At 36.9% G+C, this 18,273-nt stretch overlaps 1 protein-coding gene across 7 annotated transcripts in view; it reads right to left on the bottom strand.

Annotated features, from left to right (window-relative positions):
* The window catches only part of LOC106504493 (uncharacterized), a 759,489-nt gene that overhangs the window by 272,004 nt on the left and 469,212 nt on the right, over positions 1-18,273 (bottom strand). For 2 of the 7 annotated variants that reach the window (XR_014809320.1, XR_014809321.1), the window contains exon 3: positions 14,382-14,442. The exons of the other annotated variants lie outside the window; for them this stretch is intronic. The gene's annotated coding sequence lies outside the window, so the exon portion shown is untranslated. The remainder of the gene's footprint in view (positions 1-14,381; positions 14,443-18,273) is intronic. 7 annotated transcript variants of the gene reach the window in all.

The raw sequence follows: 18,273 nt of genomic DNA on the forward strand, positions 1-18,273 counted from the left end.
GAAGAAAAAAAAAGAGAGAGACAGATAATACCTCTTTTTCAGGATTGTGATCCTTTGTACCAAGCTTGGCATATAGTAGGTTTTAAACAAACGGTACTTAATTTCTTTTTCTTTCCCGGGATTGAATTTGATGGTGCTCATATAACACCAGAGGAGCTTGATACTTTAATTTGTAAACATTCCAATTATTTATTACCAAAAGTAGCAAAAGGAAAAATGATGGCTTTCTGGTATCTCATGCAGCTTATTCAGAACGCAAACAATTGCTGAATCATTGCCTGGTTGTGGCAATAGTATTGGGAAGGAATAATGAGGACTCCCAAGTTTGGTGAAAATAGGGAGTGAGGAGGTAAGAGAGATCACTAAACAAAAAGTCAAAGCTTTGCATCATGCCCCTCTTTTCATTGAAGAAACACGTTTTCTAAATCAGTGTGCATGTATGTTTATTTACCATCTTTTAATTTCAATGCATCTGTTTTCCTCAATTGCTCAGCTGTAACCTAGGTGCAAATATTTTATGGTACTTGATTTCGAGAAAATTGTTTTGCCATGGTAGCAAAATAATAAGTGTAATGGAAAATATAGTAAGTATAATTCCACACTGCACAGAACTTTGTAAATGTCATCAAAATTTATACAGAATATAAGCAGAAAATCAAAGATATCTGAGTCAGAAGGAAGGGGTATATACATACAAGTTCCATTCCTGAAAGTGGGATTTTCTCTGCTTAGAAGAAAACATTCTGGGTTGTTTCTCTAATACAGTGTGTCTCCAACACATCTGAAAATTGTCCTCTAATCCACATGCATCCCATTTTCTTCCTTAAATCAGTTATTCTTATTTACCTTTTAAAATGAGGTTGACTTTGGCTAAATTATCATTGTATAACAAATATGACCATACCAGAGAAGAGTGTGAGGGAGAAGTAGGACCAAAACTTAAAATATCTTATGTAAGTATTCAATTGTAATTATAAAAGAGTAATTGTTAGGTAAAAAATGGAGTTAGACATTTGTTGAATTATAGTGAATTGATAGGGCCTTTTTCCATAAGAGCTATTGAGAAGCCATATATATCACTTCATTTCCTCCTTGCAACGGCTGTTTGAGACACATATTGTTGGAACATTTTACAGCTTAAAAAGTTGACGTTTAAGCTATGTCATGGAACTGATCAAATGTCATACAATAAGTAGCAGAATCCAGGTTCAAAAAGAGGTGTATTCAGCTACAGACTCCTCATTCTTTCTCCTCCATCTTGCAAACTCTCTCAGTTATTACAAAGCCCTTCAAATAAACAAAAGGCTTCCAAACAGCTGTTGATGGTTTGTTTTACCCAATGGCATGCCAGGGAATCTGCTCCAGAAATAGTTTTTGAAAGTAAACATACCTTTAACAAAGAGGTGTTATATGAAGTACTTTCATTTGAAGAATGAAAAGTACTGAGGCTTACTCTGCCCTTCAAATCTGGTTCTGTGTGGTCCATTTTTTTTTTTTTCTTTTCTCTACCTAGGAAAACTAGGATTAAGCTGTGAACTCTACAGCCACAGGTTTCCTCAAACTATCTCCTCGGAGAAGATGAATCACATCAGACATTGTTGACCAACAGCCTTTTAATCTCAGAACCACCTCCTTGATTGTAGTAGTTGCCAAGATAAGAAAGAGAAAACATGAAGACTTTGGGGAAAAGGTTGCCAAGAGCTGAGTTAGCCAGGAAACAATCATAAACAAGCTCAATTATATTTTACCTCCTCTGCACAGCTGGGTCATCCCACTGAGCCATGTTCCCATCACCAGATGTGCTAATTCCCCAGAGCAATGAGAAGCTCACAGTTTATCTGACACACACACGTATTTAGTTCTCAGGGTCACTGCTATGCTGGGTCAGCATTTTTCTCACTTCTCAAGTAAATCAGGCATGACAATCCAGTGTGTCATCCTTGCTTTTCTCTCTCCCAAATACACTGTTCAATCAATACCAGTTCCCAACTGGTTATGGCAAAGGCAAATGCTTTCACTCCAGGCTGGGTGTGCTCCCTGCCTGGAGGCCTAATGATGGTTGAACAACACTGAATAGCCATGTTAGAAATAACACGTCACCCCAGTGGGATACACTGGGAACACTTGCATCCTTGGAATGACAAAAGCCCAGGGGGGCAGGATGGAGCCCACACTCTTAGAGAATATTTTCCCACCTAGCCTTTCACAGAAATATTTCTCAACATTTAGGCTATAAGAGTAAAATCTGCAAAGTGAATGGCACAATAGAATATTGATTTGAAATTTCGTGCATTAAATATACCTGCATTACATCTGAAGAATCCCCTGATAATTGAGATCCACTCGTAATTGCTGACAGAAATGTAGGTAGTATAAATGGTTACTGCTTAGCAAATGGTTTATTACATCATCAAAACTATCAGCGATTTTGAGCATTATATAGGAAACCAGTCCCAGCCTCCTCTTTTTAGTGGAATTGCAAATTACCATGTGTTCCCTTTTGCAAAGAAGGTTTTATCTTTATACATTATTATTACACACTGAAGTTTTGCATCCCCCCCCCACAAATCCATATGTTGAAGGCATAGTCTCCAATGTGACAGTATTTGGAGATGGGGCTTTGGGGAGGAAGGTTGACTAGGTCATGATGCTGGGGCCCTCTTGGTGGAGTTATTGGCCCTAAAAAGAGGAAGAAAGATCCTTCTCTCTCCATGTGTACCCACTGAAAAGCTGAGAAGAGAGGAATTAGAAAGAAGATAGACATCTATCTGTAGGAAATAGGCTCTCACCAGGAACAAAGAGGCAAACATCTTGATCTTAGGCTTCCAGCGTCCAGAAATGTGAGATAAATTTCTGTTGTTTAAGCCATCTAGTCTATGACATTTTGTTATGGCTGCCTGAGCTTAGACAGCCATAATATCTTTTCTCATCAAATTTAGCTAATATTGTTTCCCACAAATAAGTGAAAAAAAAAAATGAAGCAATAGAGTGAAGCTATGTAATGTCATCATCCAGGCAGAGTCCCCAGATTTAGAATGTTCGGTTGTTCCCTGCTCAGAGCAGAAGCCCTGAAAATGATTCTCACCATATTACATCCCTAATTACATTCCTGTTCCAGAGCAGGGACAAAGGTAATGGGGGTAGGTTTGGGGAGAAAAATGTGTGTCAAATGAGTGTGTCTTACAACATCAAATTCGGAAGACATGGCCAGACAGGTGTACTGGGAGCTGTAGGACAGAAAAACTAAATTCAAGATAAGAACACACAGCCATTGCAATAATTATGCATGGAAAACATTTTTTTCCTCTCTTCCCCGCCCCCCCACCAAACATATGTGTGAACATGACTGTATTTAGCACACTTTAGCCTGCAAGTGACTGAAACTCACTTGTAACTGCTTAAACACCTTCCAGCAAGTACACGAGTGTGGTTTCAGGCATCTTGCACCTGGGCATCCTCTCTGTGTCCCTGGCTGGATCTATCCCACCAGCCCCTCAGTTCCATTTCCCCCCATGTGTTACATTATCAGGCAACTTCTTCCCCAGTGGATAGAGATAAGGGCACAAGAAACCTAGGGTTTACAATCTACCCATAAGGGATGGAGAGACTACATACTGACAGTCATTTGGTCAGGCTGGGTCACATGCATCCCTAACCAAGGCTGAGTAACCATGGCCAAATCTTGGACCTGTTCCTAGCTGGAGTTTGAGCACAGCCACTCCTAAATCACAGCCTGTGGCTCAGAGAGGGGCAATTCCCACAGAAAGTGGTGCTATCTACCTCCGTGTAAGAAGAAAGCTGCTTTGATCACAGACCGACAGGTGGCTATCCTTTCTCCCCTCTTTCTGTTTAGGATGCTTTGTTTTATTGGACTATATACATCATAACTGAATTTGATCTATTCTTCTAACATTGACGATCATATAAAACTGTATGATGTGCTGCAAACTACGTTCAAAATACATTAGGTTAAGCCCTAATAAAAACTCTAAAATACTTCTTGAAAAGTGCTCAATGATTAAATTTATGCTTTTCTCATAAAAATGTACAGCTTCCTGGAGTTCCCGTCATGGTTGAGCAGTAACAAAACAACCAGTACCCATGAGGACGCAGGTTTGATCCCTGGCCTCATGCAGTGGGTTAAAGATCTGGCATTGCTGTGGCTGTGGTGTAGGCCGGCAGCTGCAGCTCCTATTTGACCCCTAGCCTGGGAACTTCCATAGGGGTGTGGCCCTAAAAAGACAAATAAAATAAAGTAAAATAAAATAAAATAAAATAAAAAAAAACCAAAATGTACAGCCTCCTATGTAAATATACACGTACATTTGTGTACATAGATACTCGTGGTATTTACTAAAAGCCAAGCTCCCTCCCTTCCCCATCCCTCTTCTGCCCTTCTTCCATCCTTCACAAGCAGCTGCTGTTTGAAGAGCTGGGAATAGCCTTGAACCAGAGAGACCAACACCTTGCCTCATGTAACTTGCTTTATGGAGGTAGAAGTGGAGACAGCAGATAAACAAACTAGAATTTATGAGGAATGTCTGTCCCCCATAAAGCTGCCATCCAAGGTTTTTAAGAAGTTTGGCCTCCCCGGTACAGGGCCCCCTTGGGTGTGCCGTTCATGGAGGGGAGCCCAGGTGTTCTCCTTTCTCTCCTGTACCTCCTTTTGGTCAACTGCTCCCACCCTGGGGCACCATGCATGATCCTCAGCCAGCAGCCTTACTCTCCCAATGAGCAAGCTTCAGTTTTCAGGATACAGCATAAGCTTTAAACCAGCCTCAGGACGCAAGGCCTTTCTCCTTAGAGAAAAACTGCCAGGGTTGAGTTACCACCCTGCATTCTTATTAAATATGTTTATATCTTTCATTCCACAGAAATTCTCTAAATTGTTTTCTGGGTGTGTCTTTTCATCCTTTTACACCTCCGCATGTGTTGTTGTGGACTGAACCAAAAAAGCTAAGATTGTGGACATGACCAAATTGCTAATTTTCGGTTCAAAGCCAGAGTGGAGTGAATTGGCAGGGGCTTTGCCTGCTTTGTTGATAAGTGTACCCAAGTAGGAAGAATGATGCTCAATATTTGTGGAGTGAATGAGCAACCAAAAGTCCATAGTAATGAAATTATGCCTTTCAGCTCCAACTTCAGCCATTGATGATAACCCTGCACTGGCAGGGGTCATGTCCGCACCCTCCTCACCCACTCCTTTCTCCCTCACCGTCAAGCCCTTAAGGCCAGCCCGTGTTCCTCCAGTGGTTATTCCTCCTGCTCCCTGCAGCTAAGGGTTTGCAGAGCTGCTGCCTCTATTATTTTAAAATGTATAAAAATATAAATACATGTGTGCATCAGACTTGTTGGCTAAATTCAAATACCCTTCCATGTTTGTGCAGAATGTCATATATATTCTATAATGCTTCAAAGTATGATTTTAGATGCTTTTCTCTTTCAGTCTATTGTGTCATTACATTTTAATCTCCAGGAAGGATTTAGAATCTCCAGGGGAATAAAGGCCATAGAAAATGATATAAACCTCAGAACCCTGTGAGGTTCGCCATGTGTGATTATCCCACAACACCACAGTCTTCAGAATAATGCAGCAAGCCTTTATCAATGCTTTTTCAGGTTTTTGACGTTTGAGCATAATCCCCCTGGAATGCTCTGAGTCTTATCCTCCACATGACCTTGTAAGAAACCAGAGTATGGACAGATTCAGCATGGGAAGCGCTCAGCAACTTGTCTCAAGAGGGCTGGGTAGAAATTTGTAGGGATTAAAGGGAGTAGATGACTTCAATTAAATCATCCTCAGAATCCGATGTTAAGTGTTACTGATGTTCCTTAAGGATCAAAATGTTGCAGTTATCTCTGTCTCTGTCTCTGTCTCTGTCTCTGTCTCTCTCTCTCACACACACACACACACACACACACACACACACACCCTGCTTAGTATCTCACTAACAAGAAGTAAAACCTTAGACTCTGACTGTGGCCCCTTTCCTTTCTCTGTGCTTCCCACTCTGGGCAGGGAGCTCCATCTTTCATACCATACATGACTAGTACTACGTTTTCTGGACTTTCTTCCTAGCTCTGAGAACTTGGCTAGCCACCATCTTCATATACCACTGTCCTCTTTGATAAAATGGGGTTAATCACAGAATTCATCTCAGAGAGTAGTCAGGATTAAATGATCAAAGTCACATGAAATGTCTTAGCACATAGTGAGCCTGCATCCCAGCACCCAGTAGGTCTTCCACAAATGCAAACTTTTGTGGTTGTAATGAAAACCTTCCCTTTTCTCCAAGAAATAATGTGCAGGATTTGGGATGAGAGAAGGAGGAGGTTTCATGGGAAGAAGAATCTGGAAATTGGATGTGATTAAAAACCTAAAAGTAATAAGGTGGTGGTGAAATAGTTCTGGACCAGGAGTCAAGAGGTCTGGATTTAAGTCTGGCTCTGTGGCTAACTAATTGTGTGACTTGGGCTGGGCAAATATCTTCTGGGCCCTAACCATTTGCCAGATACTGAGGACTCAGAGGCCAATCTGAACTGGCTCCAGACATTCACAGAACTGTAGAAGAGAAAATTATGTGAATGCATAAATAAAATTCTGTGTGAGCTACACAATCAAACAATTATAGTAAAGGGAATAATTTATATTCCCTGGAGTTAACTGCTATAAGCACAACTTGGAGGGTGGAGTCACGTAGATGCGGGTTAAAAACTCAAACCAGCATCTTCAGGTCTAATGGAATTGGCAAATTTATTTACCCTGCTTGGAGCCTCAGTTTCCTCTTTTGTAAACTACCTGTTTTGTAGGATTCTTGGAAGGGTTAGAAGTAATCCACATAAAGAATCCAGCCAGGATTGTTAGGGTAGGTTAAGTGTTGGGCACATAGTAGAAATTCAGTTAAATGTCCCTTCCCCTCCGAAACTTTTTCAGCCCTCACTCTCTAAGCCTCTATGCATCAGAACCAAAGGAATGTTATGCTGTCACCTTCAAGTGCAGTTTTAGAAGCTGCTATGAACTTTACTGGAACTGAAAGTTTAATGTGGAAAGTTTCACGAATAATTGTTGGTTCAGGTAGAGAGCCTGGGTGAATAAAGACATGAATATATTTCTAAATTTCACCAGCTTTTCTACTAAGACAAGGCAAAGGTTAGTCATTTGTTCTGCCTGTTACTTCTCTTCCATTTTTTGTGGGAAGTTATTCCAACTAAGTAATTATCATCAATGCTACTTTCTCCTTCTTGGTGGGTGAGACACACCACTCAGCAGTTTAAGCCGAATGAGAAAACACCATATCTCTCTCTAAAGAAAAGTCCCATTCTCTCAACCCACCCAAACCACAGGGGACTCCTTTCCCTGGATGGGGTAACCCAAAATCCAAGCTGCAGTCTTATTCATGACCTCTTGCCAGTTTGAAAACTCAGCTGGGTTGCAGAAATGAGCTCATATTCTACCCTCATCAAACTATAAAGGAGAAGGATGCTCAGTGACCACACGGTCCTTCCTATCCCTACAAATAAGGAAACCCAGACCACCAAAGATGTAATGACTTGTCTCAGGTTAGCTTAGTAATAGGGTCAGGAAGAGAACTGGAACCTAGACTCCTAGACAGTGCTCTTCCCCTTGCACATTCAATCTTTCCAAATACTCCAATCAATGGCAAGGCAAATGTAGGAATCCTAATGTAAGCAAACACCTTTAGTCCTCCAACTGCATTTTCTGGAAACTTCTGATAAATGCAACACTGACACTGGAAGAGGTGAAAAAGAGAAAAAATTAAAAACAAATATATATGAGATTAAGTCATGTGTTAAACTCGAGCAGGACATTTTCTATTTTTCATTTATTTCCTGAGGTCCATGAATATCATGGGGCTTGGGATTAGATAAATATTAATTATGAGAGAAGCGGAAGTGTTCTAGAATGTTGAAAAGGATGAAATATTATTTCCCATCATTTCAGTGTCAATATAAACTGTAAAGTGACATTAAGTAAAAACCAAGGAAATCTGAATAAATATGTACTGTAGTTAATAACAATGTATCAATATTTGATCATTAATTGTGACAAATATGTCCTACTAATTTAAGATATTAATAATAGGGGGAGATGGGTGCAGGGAATACAGGAACTCTCTGCATTCTCATTTCAATTTTTCTGTTAAGTCTAAAACTGTTATAAAAATTTATTTTGAAAAATAAATTAGAAAACAAACAAACAAAAAAAAACAAGCATAAAACTTTCACCTGTCTTCCACCATGCTCTTAGATCTTGGGCCATCACAATAGTGTCAATTTAGGATGGAAACTTGGGAGTGTCTAAATGGCATGAGTGATCATTTATACATGGATTTGTATTTCAGGCTATATGCAAGGCAAATGCGGTGAATTGTGAATATTTATTGTTCCTCTAACTTCTCTCCATCACAGTACAATACTGTGAGCAAACTATACATGGAATAAGAGAATGTCCTTCAAGATGCTAATCTCTTTATGTACATATTTCACCTAATCCTTAGGACAACTTTCGGAGTTACACATCATTACTCTTATTTTGTCTGTGAAAAAATTATGCTCAGACAAGGCAAGAAAATCTGCTTAAAATTTCCCAAATATGATAAAGTTTATTTGAGATTTGTTTCCCCATCTACAGGTTACTTTCCTTAAACATTCAATGTTCTTTCCTCTTCTTACTATTGATGAACATAGACACCTTTTTCTGAAGAGCTGGCTAAAATATGAGATAGATTTTGATAGTTTTTTTAGTCATTATGTCTTTTTAGAAACTTCATGGGTGAGACAGTTTCTCTGTGTTTCTTTTTTATTAACGATCTTGACAATACTGAGAAGTAATGATAAGGCAGTGTGTAGAATGTCGCTTGATTGGGATTGGGTTTTGTCTGATGTTTCTCTCACGGTTATAACAGGTTTATGGGTTTTGTGAAGGAAGACCACACAGGTAACATGGTGCTTTCAAAATATCATATCAAGGGTACTTACTATCAATTTGATTGTGTTACTGTTGATGTTGACCTTGATCACCTGGTTGAGGTGATACTTATCACGTCTCTCCACTGTTAAGTTACCCTTTTTCCTTGTTTCTATACTGTACTTTTTGCAAATGAGTAACTACATGCAACCTATACTTGAATGCAATTTATGTTCTGCCTCCTTCAGAATGGAACATCTATATAAATTATTTGGTGCTTTTCTTCATAGGAAATTTATGAACTCTTATCCATTTCTTCATATAATAATTATATCAATATGAAGTCATCGATATTTATACTTTGAATTATAATCCAATACTATTTTATTTTGTTGCTCAAATAATTCCAGCTTTCACCATGGGGAGCCCTTCCTGTAGGTTTATATGTCTTTTTTAATAATCCCAGTATGTTGGGGTTTTTTTTTTTCCTTTTTGAGAATTTGCTTACTTTTTGACATTACAAGATTCTAAGCTTATCTTGTATATTTTCTGCCCAGAAACTAAATCTATTATTTCTCCAAGAAACCTTGGTTTCTTTCTGTGGAGAACGGTATTAGAAAAAAAGATCTGGGTACTAGGTGTATCATAACTTGTATCATAACTTGTAATATCTAATATCCATAGATATTACTATATGTGACTACCTGTATCTATAGTAAGTTAGACATGAGTTTATACTGATGTCTCCAACTCCAACCCATGTCTAAGTCCATTATGACATGGTTCATTCTAATATGCTTCCTTCAGTTTTCTGTGAACTCCCATTTGAATTATGAGGAATCTGTCTTTCACCATTTATCACCCATTTACTTAATTGTTCAAATCCAGGATACATGTATAGCGGTATCAGATTTGTTAACACCTATCAGTATGAAATCAACTTTATCAGCTAGAGCACAGTGCTTATATACTGTTCCTTTTCCCTGATTCTTACAGACTCCACTCATTTTCAAAATTATTTAGGTCTGCATCTTTCTTCCCACCACCCTCAGTGATGTTTCACATGCTTATAATACTGCTAGATTCTGTATTCCAACCTAGGATTCTCTGGCCACTTAAATGATCTATATTTAAGTTGAATGCATAAAGGTTAACTTCTTGTGTTATAAAGCATATGGTTTTGACAAAAGTGTAGTGTGGTTTCACTGCCCTAAAAAAACATCTTATATTTCATATATCTAATACCCCACTGCACATCTCTGTTTCCCTCACCTCCAAATCCCTTGAAAACTTTGATCTTATAACTGTAACGGTGATATTGCCTTTCCAGATTGCCATATAATTGGAACTACAAAGTCATTAGCCTTTTCACACTGGCTTTTTAAATTTTGCAGTCTGCAGTTAAGGTTCGTATATGTGGCTGCTTTTGTAGCTCATTTATTTTTATTGCTGAATAATATTCCATTTTATGAATGCTTGTTATTTACTCACCTATTGAAGACATTTGAGTTGGCTTTAGTTTCAGGCAATTATGAATAATATTAGTATACATATTTGTATACAGGTGTTTGTGTGGGCGTAAGTTTTCAAATCAGTTGGGTAAATACTAAGGAGCAGAATTCCTGGATCATAATGTAAAATGACAGTTAGCTTTATAATAAACTGACAAACTCTCCTCCAAAACGTCTGTATCATTTTGCATCTCCAGTAAAATAAATGACAGTTCCTCTTGATTTATATCTTCTATAGCATTTGATATTATCATTCTTTTGGATTTTTAGCCAATTTAAGAGGTATGCAGTAGTAGCTCACTGTTATTTTAATTCACAGTTCCCTGATGACAAATGATTTTTCTTATTGATTTCTAGTTTAATTCCACTGTCACCTGAGAACATACTTTGTATGATTTCTGCTTTAAAAATATAAAGGTGGGTTTTATGGCCTAGAATGTGGTCTATTTGGTGAATGGTCCACATGTGACAAGAATGCTTATTCTATCAATGCCAATTAAATGCAGTTGATTGATAGTACTGTTAAGGTCAACTATATTCTTGCTGATTTTGTGTCTTTTTTGATATACCAATTACTAAAAAAGGAAAGTTGAAGCCTAGAGCTATAATAGTGAATTTGTGTATTTCTCCTCACAGTTGTATAATTTTTCACCTCACATGTGTTGGTGCTTTGTTATTAAGCACATACACATTTAGGATTGTTATACCTTCTTGGAGACTTACCCTCTTTATCATTATGTAATACTGATTTATCAATACCTACATTATCACACTGGCATGTCCAAAAGACATACCTTACACTGCAACTACAAGAAATAAATTTGTGAGGGGACCCCCAGCATCCTTGAAGACTTCTATGCCCTCTCTTTTTCTTAGTCCAGACCTTAGAGTGAGAACTTCAGTCACCTAATTGGAAGCAAGGGTGGCAGGGGCCAAGTGGCAAAACTCAGCAGCCAAAGACAAAGAAGGCATGATTACTATGATGGACAGCAGAGTCAAAGCAGCGGTCATAAGGGTTTGGGTTGGAGGAGTAAATTAAATAGCAAAGACAGAGTTCCCATCATGGCACAGCAGAGACAAATCCAACTAGGAACCATGAGGCTGTGGGTTCAACCCTGGCCTCACTCAGTGGATCAAGGATCTGGCCTGCCGTGAGCTGTGGTGTAGGTCGCAGATGCAGCTTGGATCTGGTGTTTCTGTGGCTGTGGCACAGGCCAGTGGCTGTAGCTCAGATTAGACCCCTAGCCTGGGAACCTCCATATGCTGCCAGTGCAGCCCTAAAAAGACAAAAGACAAAAAAAAAAATGGCAAAGAGATGAGGGAAAATTTTTAGAGTGATGAAACTCTTCTGTATATTTACTGTGGCTGTACATATATAATGGTACACATTTTTCAAAACTCACTGAACTCTATACTTTAAAGAGGTAATTTTTTCTATATGTAAACTATGATGCAATCAGCCAGACTTAAAAAAGCCACAGAGATAAATGTGGTGCAATGGAAATAAAATAATCTTAGGATTCAAAAATGCTTGAGTGTGATTTCTAGTTTCTCTGCTTATGAGCTCTGTCATTTAACCATTCACCCACTGATCCATCCATCTATTCAATCAAAATTTTAAAAATATTCCATATGTTGAGAATGGTTAACTAACTAGATAGGCAAAATCATTGCCTTCTTGATCCAGTATATTTGAACTGATGTCTGAAAAATAAGAAGGAATAACTGGGGGAACCATCTAGGAAATGCATTCTAGGCAAAGATAAAATAAGGCAGTGGAAAGAGATGGGAACAAGAATTACATGTTTGAAAGTAGTGTAGAACACCCATGTGGCTGTAATGAGTGAGCTAAGAAGTAGAAGGAGATGACATCAGAGGAGTGGCAGTTACCAGACCATAGATGCACCCATGGGCTCTGATAAATGGGGGTTTTATTCTGAAAGCAATGTTAATCCACTAAAAGGCTTTAAGCCAAATATGTCACATGCTCAGATACATGTTTTAAAAGGCACTATTCCAGTCAATGTACGGAGAATTGCCTAAGGCAGGTGGGTAATGTTGGAAGATAGGGACAGAATGAAAACTGATGGATCAGACATGGTGAGTGAGAAAAATAAAGGATGTCTTAGGATTCTTTACTGAACCTACTTGACTTTTTAAAAAATTTTGTTAAGTGAAACTAGTAAAATTTATTTAATAATTCTATTGAGAGGGTTACTTGAGACAATATATGTAGGATACTGATAACAGAGTCTACCACAGATTGAGGTGCCCACATATTATTTGCTAATTTTTTGTCCATCAAAATTTTATCAGTGTGAATACAAATAGATATCTTTGTCCTTCAGAAAACACTCAGAACCTAATTTTTTAACTGTCAAATCAGATTCTATTGCTCTCTTTCTCTAAGGCCTAATTATCATCCAGTTTTTGAAATAAGTAACAGCTAAACAGAATTGAAGGATTTGGCTTCTGGGGGAAGGGGTTGAGGGGGGCATATATACCTTGTATTGGTTCAAAAACGGGGGTCCTTTTTATAAAAGGTAAGAGATATTTCACACAGTCCCACTTCTCACTTAATACTTATTAAAAATACTAATTCTTCCATTTAAAAATGACAAATTAAACTTTATATTTGGAGAAACCAGTAAAAGTAAATATCATCAATGTCTTATATATGAGATTTTCCTTCTGAGAACACTTTACTTTTTTAGTATAAATCTGTAAACATATTTAAATCTATTTTAATTACAGAGAATTATAACCAGGTTCTGAAAATTTGATTTTCTGTGTAATAGCCTTATGATCATGATGAAGGGCTTACCAATTTCTCCAAGATATAAATGATTTACTCCTTAAATTCTCTGAAGCAACAGATGTCGTCAGTAATTTTCTGCATATTTATTTTTTCATTACTTAATTACTTCAATCCTGGTTCCATTTAAGTGTTATTTCTGAGGGTTAGTGAAATGATCCACTTGGATGACTATATCAATAAAACCTCAGCTAGCTAATGGATATAATAAGCATGATATTCCTTGAGTTAATGAATAAAAAATCACATAGTGTTACAGAGATTATGCCATCTGATAAATAGAAAGAAAATAAGAATAAAATATTAACAAAGAATCAAAGAAATATGGGGCACCATTAAGAACACCAAGATCCACATAAAAGGAATCAAAGATGGAGAAGAGAAGGAAAAGAGCAGGAAAAAATAATAACTGTAAGTGCTTAAATCTGAGGAAAAATATTAATCTACATTTCCAAAAAGTTCAATGAACCCCAAGTAGGATAAATGCAAAGAAATTCACACTCAGATTTATCATACTAAAAAGTATTGAAAGTCAAAGACACACACAAAGTCAAAGACAAAGAAAAAAATACTAAAAACAGAAAGAGAAAAAGGATTAATCACATACTAGGAAACCCCAATTATATCAATGACTGACTTTTATTCAAGAAAAATGGAGGCCAGAACACAGTGGGACAGCATACCTAAAGTGCTGCAGAAAATGAAGAACATTCAACCAATAATTATATCCAGAAAAATAATGTTTTAAAAATACTAAGACCAAATAAAAACATTCTGAGAAAACTCATTGGTAGCAGATCAATCCTACAAGAAATATTAAAGAAAGTTCTTCAGAAAGAATGAATATAAGTATGTATGACTGGGTCACTTTCTTGTACAGTAGAAATTGACACAACACTGTAAATCAACTATAATGGAAAAATAAAAATCATAAAAATTAAAAAAAAAACAAAAAATAAATAAAAAGAAAGTTCCTTAGGCAAAAAGCAACTAACATACAGAAAAAATTTTATCTACATGAAAAAAGAAAGTGCATCACTTAAAGTAACCATGAAAATAGTTGTAAAATAACTATAATTTCACATTTATTTTCATTTTGGTCTTATTTAATTTGAAAAGCAATTACCTGAAAACATAGGCCAAACACTCTGAGATAAACCATAGCAATATCTTCTCAGATCTACCTCCTAGAGTAATGACAACAAAAACAAAAATAAACAAATGGGACCTAATTTAACTTAAAAATTTCTGTACAGCAAAGGAAACCCTAAACAAAATGAAAAGACAACCCACAGAATGGGAGAAAATACTTTCAAATGAAGCAACTGACAAAGGATTGATCTATAAAATTTCTAAATACTTCTTGCAACTAAATACCCAAAAAACAGACAACCCCATCAAAAAAATGGGCAGAAGATCTAAACAGACATTTCTCCAAAGAAGACATACAGATGGCCAAAAAACACATGAAAAGATTGCTAGAGAAGTACTAATTACTAGAGAAATACAAATCAAAACTACTATGAGGTACTACCTTACACAGCCGAAATGGCCATCATCAAAAATTCTATAAACAATAAATGCTGGAAAGGGTATGGAGAAAGGGAACCCTATTACACTCTTGGTGGGAATGTAAATTGATGCAACTATTATGCAAAACAGTATGGAGATTACTCAAAAAAACTAAAAATAGAACTACCATTTGACCCAGCAATCCCACTCCTGGGCATCTATCCAGAGAAAACCATGACTCGAAAAGATATGTACTCCAATGTTCATTGCAGCACTATGTACAATAGCCAAGACATGGAAACAGCCTAGAAGTCCAATGACAGAGGAGTGGATAATGAAGATGTTGTACATATACACAATGGAATATTACTCAGCCATTAAAAGGAAAGAAATAGCAGTATTTGCAGCAACATGGATGGACCTAGAAATTATCACGCTAAGTGAAGTTGGTCAGACAGTGAGACATCAATGTCACAGGCTATCACTTATATGTGGAATCTGAAAAAAGGATACAATAAACTTCTTTGCAGAACAGACAGTGACTCACAGACTTTAAAAAACTTATTGTTTCCAAAGGAGACAGGTTGGGGGGGTGGAGGGGATGGACTGGGTTTGGGGATGGAAATGTTATAAAATTGGGTTGTGATGATTGTTGTCCAACTATAAATGTAATAAAATTCACTGAGTTAAAAAAAAAGGATAACAAGGCAAAAATAAATAAATAAAAAGCAATTACCTTAAACAACAATTATATTGTTGGATCTACAGCACATACAAATGTAATATATCAGAAAAACAAAAGAGACAGATGGGAAAATTGTTCTGGAAATAAAATGACACTTTATGGCAACTCAAGTTTACTTAATATAACAAAAAGTGTATATATATATCCTTGTTACATTTTCTTCCCTCAGCTTCTTTAAAATACATAAAATTATACAGACTGACAAACATAATGTATTGATGGCTTTATTTTATATGTAGGTATAATACCTATAACAATAACAGCAAAAACTAAGAAGAGGGAAAAAAAAAAAAAACCTAAGAAATAGAGCAATAGACATACCAGACAAAATAGACTAAAATTTTTAAAGGCTCATTGGAGGGAAAGAGGAATATTTTATAAGGAAAAACTGATCAATCAGGAAGATATAACAATTATATATGGACATGTACATTTTAAAAAGGGCCTCAAAGTATATTAAGCAATAGTTCAATAATTGAAAAAAGAAATAGAAAATTTAACAATGAGAGTAGGATTCGATAATAATTTTTAATAATTCATAAAACAACTACACTGAAAACTAACAGGAAAATAGAAGACTTGAAAAACACTACAAACCAAACAGACATAACAGACATGTATAAAAACACTATACCCAACAACAAAAGAATAAACATTCTTCTCAGGTGCACTTGGATATACTTCAGGAGAGCCCCTATACTAGGACATAAAACAAACCTCAATAAATTGAAAAGACTGAAATCATGCAAAGTATGTTTACCAACCACAATGGAATACAATTAGAAATAACATAACAGGACTACAGTGTACAATGTGACAATGAGGAGCTCTGTGGACCCACTCCCTAGTAAAACTGCTGAAAATTAATTTTCAAGGAGTTCAGAGCTTTTGAAATGCTCCTAAGGCATACAGCAAATTAAAAAAAAAATTTCCAGAAAATCTATTAAAATGTGATTACAGTGGCCACCATCTCTGGTGTATGAGTAGAAACCCATTCTCTTCCTAATGGCCTCGTGATTCAGTGAGAAAGTCCCCTCTACACTGGAGCTTCCTCTCAAGCTAGCTTTCAGTCAGAGCTACTTTCCAGGGAGGGGACAGGGCATCACCATTTCGCTTCCTGCCCCAGGCTACCAGTACGGACACCAAATTCTGGGTGGGTGCACATTTTATCACATTAGCCCATAATGAATCTCAAAAACAGAGGAAGAAAGAAAAAGAGGGAAGGAAATGGAAAAGCTCTTTCTTAAAACAGAAAGCCAGGTAATAAGGGCAGAATAAATACTAGAATTGAAAACTCATTCTGCTGGAACCACCAATGTAATAATGGATTGGGCAAGGAACATTGGTGTATAATAAAACCATTCTGGTGAAATGTTGTTGGAGAACATTACAGTCAGATGGTGACATAAATCATCCCACAGATTACTTACTAATTGGAAAGAGGGAAATAAAAAGACTTTACAATGAGGAACCTTGTCAGTCACTACATTTTTACAAAATAAGCTAAATTGAGGCTTACTGAGGTTAGAAATTGCACATCAGGACCTCACCTAAGAAGATACAGCATCAGCTAAGAAGGCTTTTGCCAAAATATATTCAATCCAAGGCAAATCAATCTTCCAGACCTAATTTTCACTTATGGAAAATCAGAAGTTGAAGACTAAATAAAATGACACAAGGATCAAATAATGAGAACCAGACTGTGAGTCACTTCATACAATAAAAGATTTGGACCTCATAAAAAGTCAACGTTATGAAAGAAAATGTAGAGGGAATGTTCTAGAATAAAAGAAGTTAGATATTAGAAGCAAATGTAATATGTTCTTAGATGGGATACTAGTTCAAAAATCTCAAAAACAAAATGTATTTGGGGGACACTGGAAATTTCACTTAAGACTAAACCCTAGCTTATACTATATATAATTGCAATAATTTTACTTAAGGGTATTAACAATATTGTTACAAAGAATGTAATGAATATCATTATTTTCAGGAGATACAGGCTTAAGTATTTAGGGAAGAGGTGCTATGATATCTTTAACGTGGTTTGCAAGGTTTAGCAACTGTGTGATAGATAGAAATAGAAAAAATAATTGTGACAGTATGTTTACAATTATTTAATCTAAGAGTAGGGCATTAGGGAATTAATTTTACTTTTTTCCTCCAAATTGTACATATAGAAATTTTCATAACGAAAAGTTGATAGAATCACATATATTTAAAATGGTAGAAAACAGATTTATAAATAACTCAAATAATAAATCACAAAGGAAATTAGAAAGATACTTAGAAAATGATGCTAACAAAATCAACTGAGCAGTAAGAGTTAACCAGAAAAATACAGATCCCCTGCAGGCCAACATCCATGAACAGAGACTGGCCTTATGCAAAGCTCTAGAAAACCTGCACAGGCCCAGAACTTTGAGTCAACCAGGGCTCAGGTTCCTGGTTCTTCATCCTGTAAGGAAGAGCTGGTGCTTACCCAGTCCTGAACATGGAACAGACAAGATCAGACTGGAGAACAGCCCCTCCGTATCATATTGCAATTGGGTCCCAGCTCTTAATCCCATCAGGGAAGGAGCCAGGGTTTTCCTAGTTTGTATATCCTAGATTTGGGGTTCCCTCCGCAGCCTGTGACATTTGAGCCTTCCAGAATGCTGTGAGCAGCCCCAGGAAGGCATATAGATGTGACGGACCTTCATACCTGACCCTATTTTGACCCATAATTTTTTCCAAATGTACAGTTCCTGCAGTCTGACAT

Source organism: Sus scrofa, chromosome 7 (assembly GCF_054392235.1).
Source record: "Sus scrofa isolate SSC_HxYL_T2T_F1_AM1 chromosome 7, Sscrofa_HxYL_maternal_Yorkshire_Landrace_v2.0, whole genome shotgun sequence".
Lineage (NCBI taxonomy): Eukaryota > Metazoa > Chordata > Mammalia > Artiodactyla > Suidae > Sus > Sus scrofa.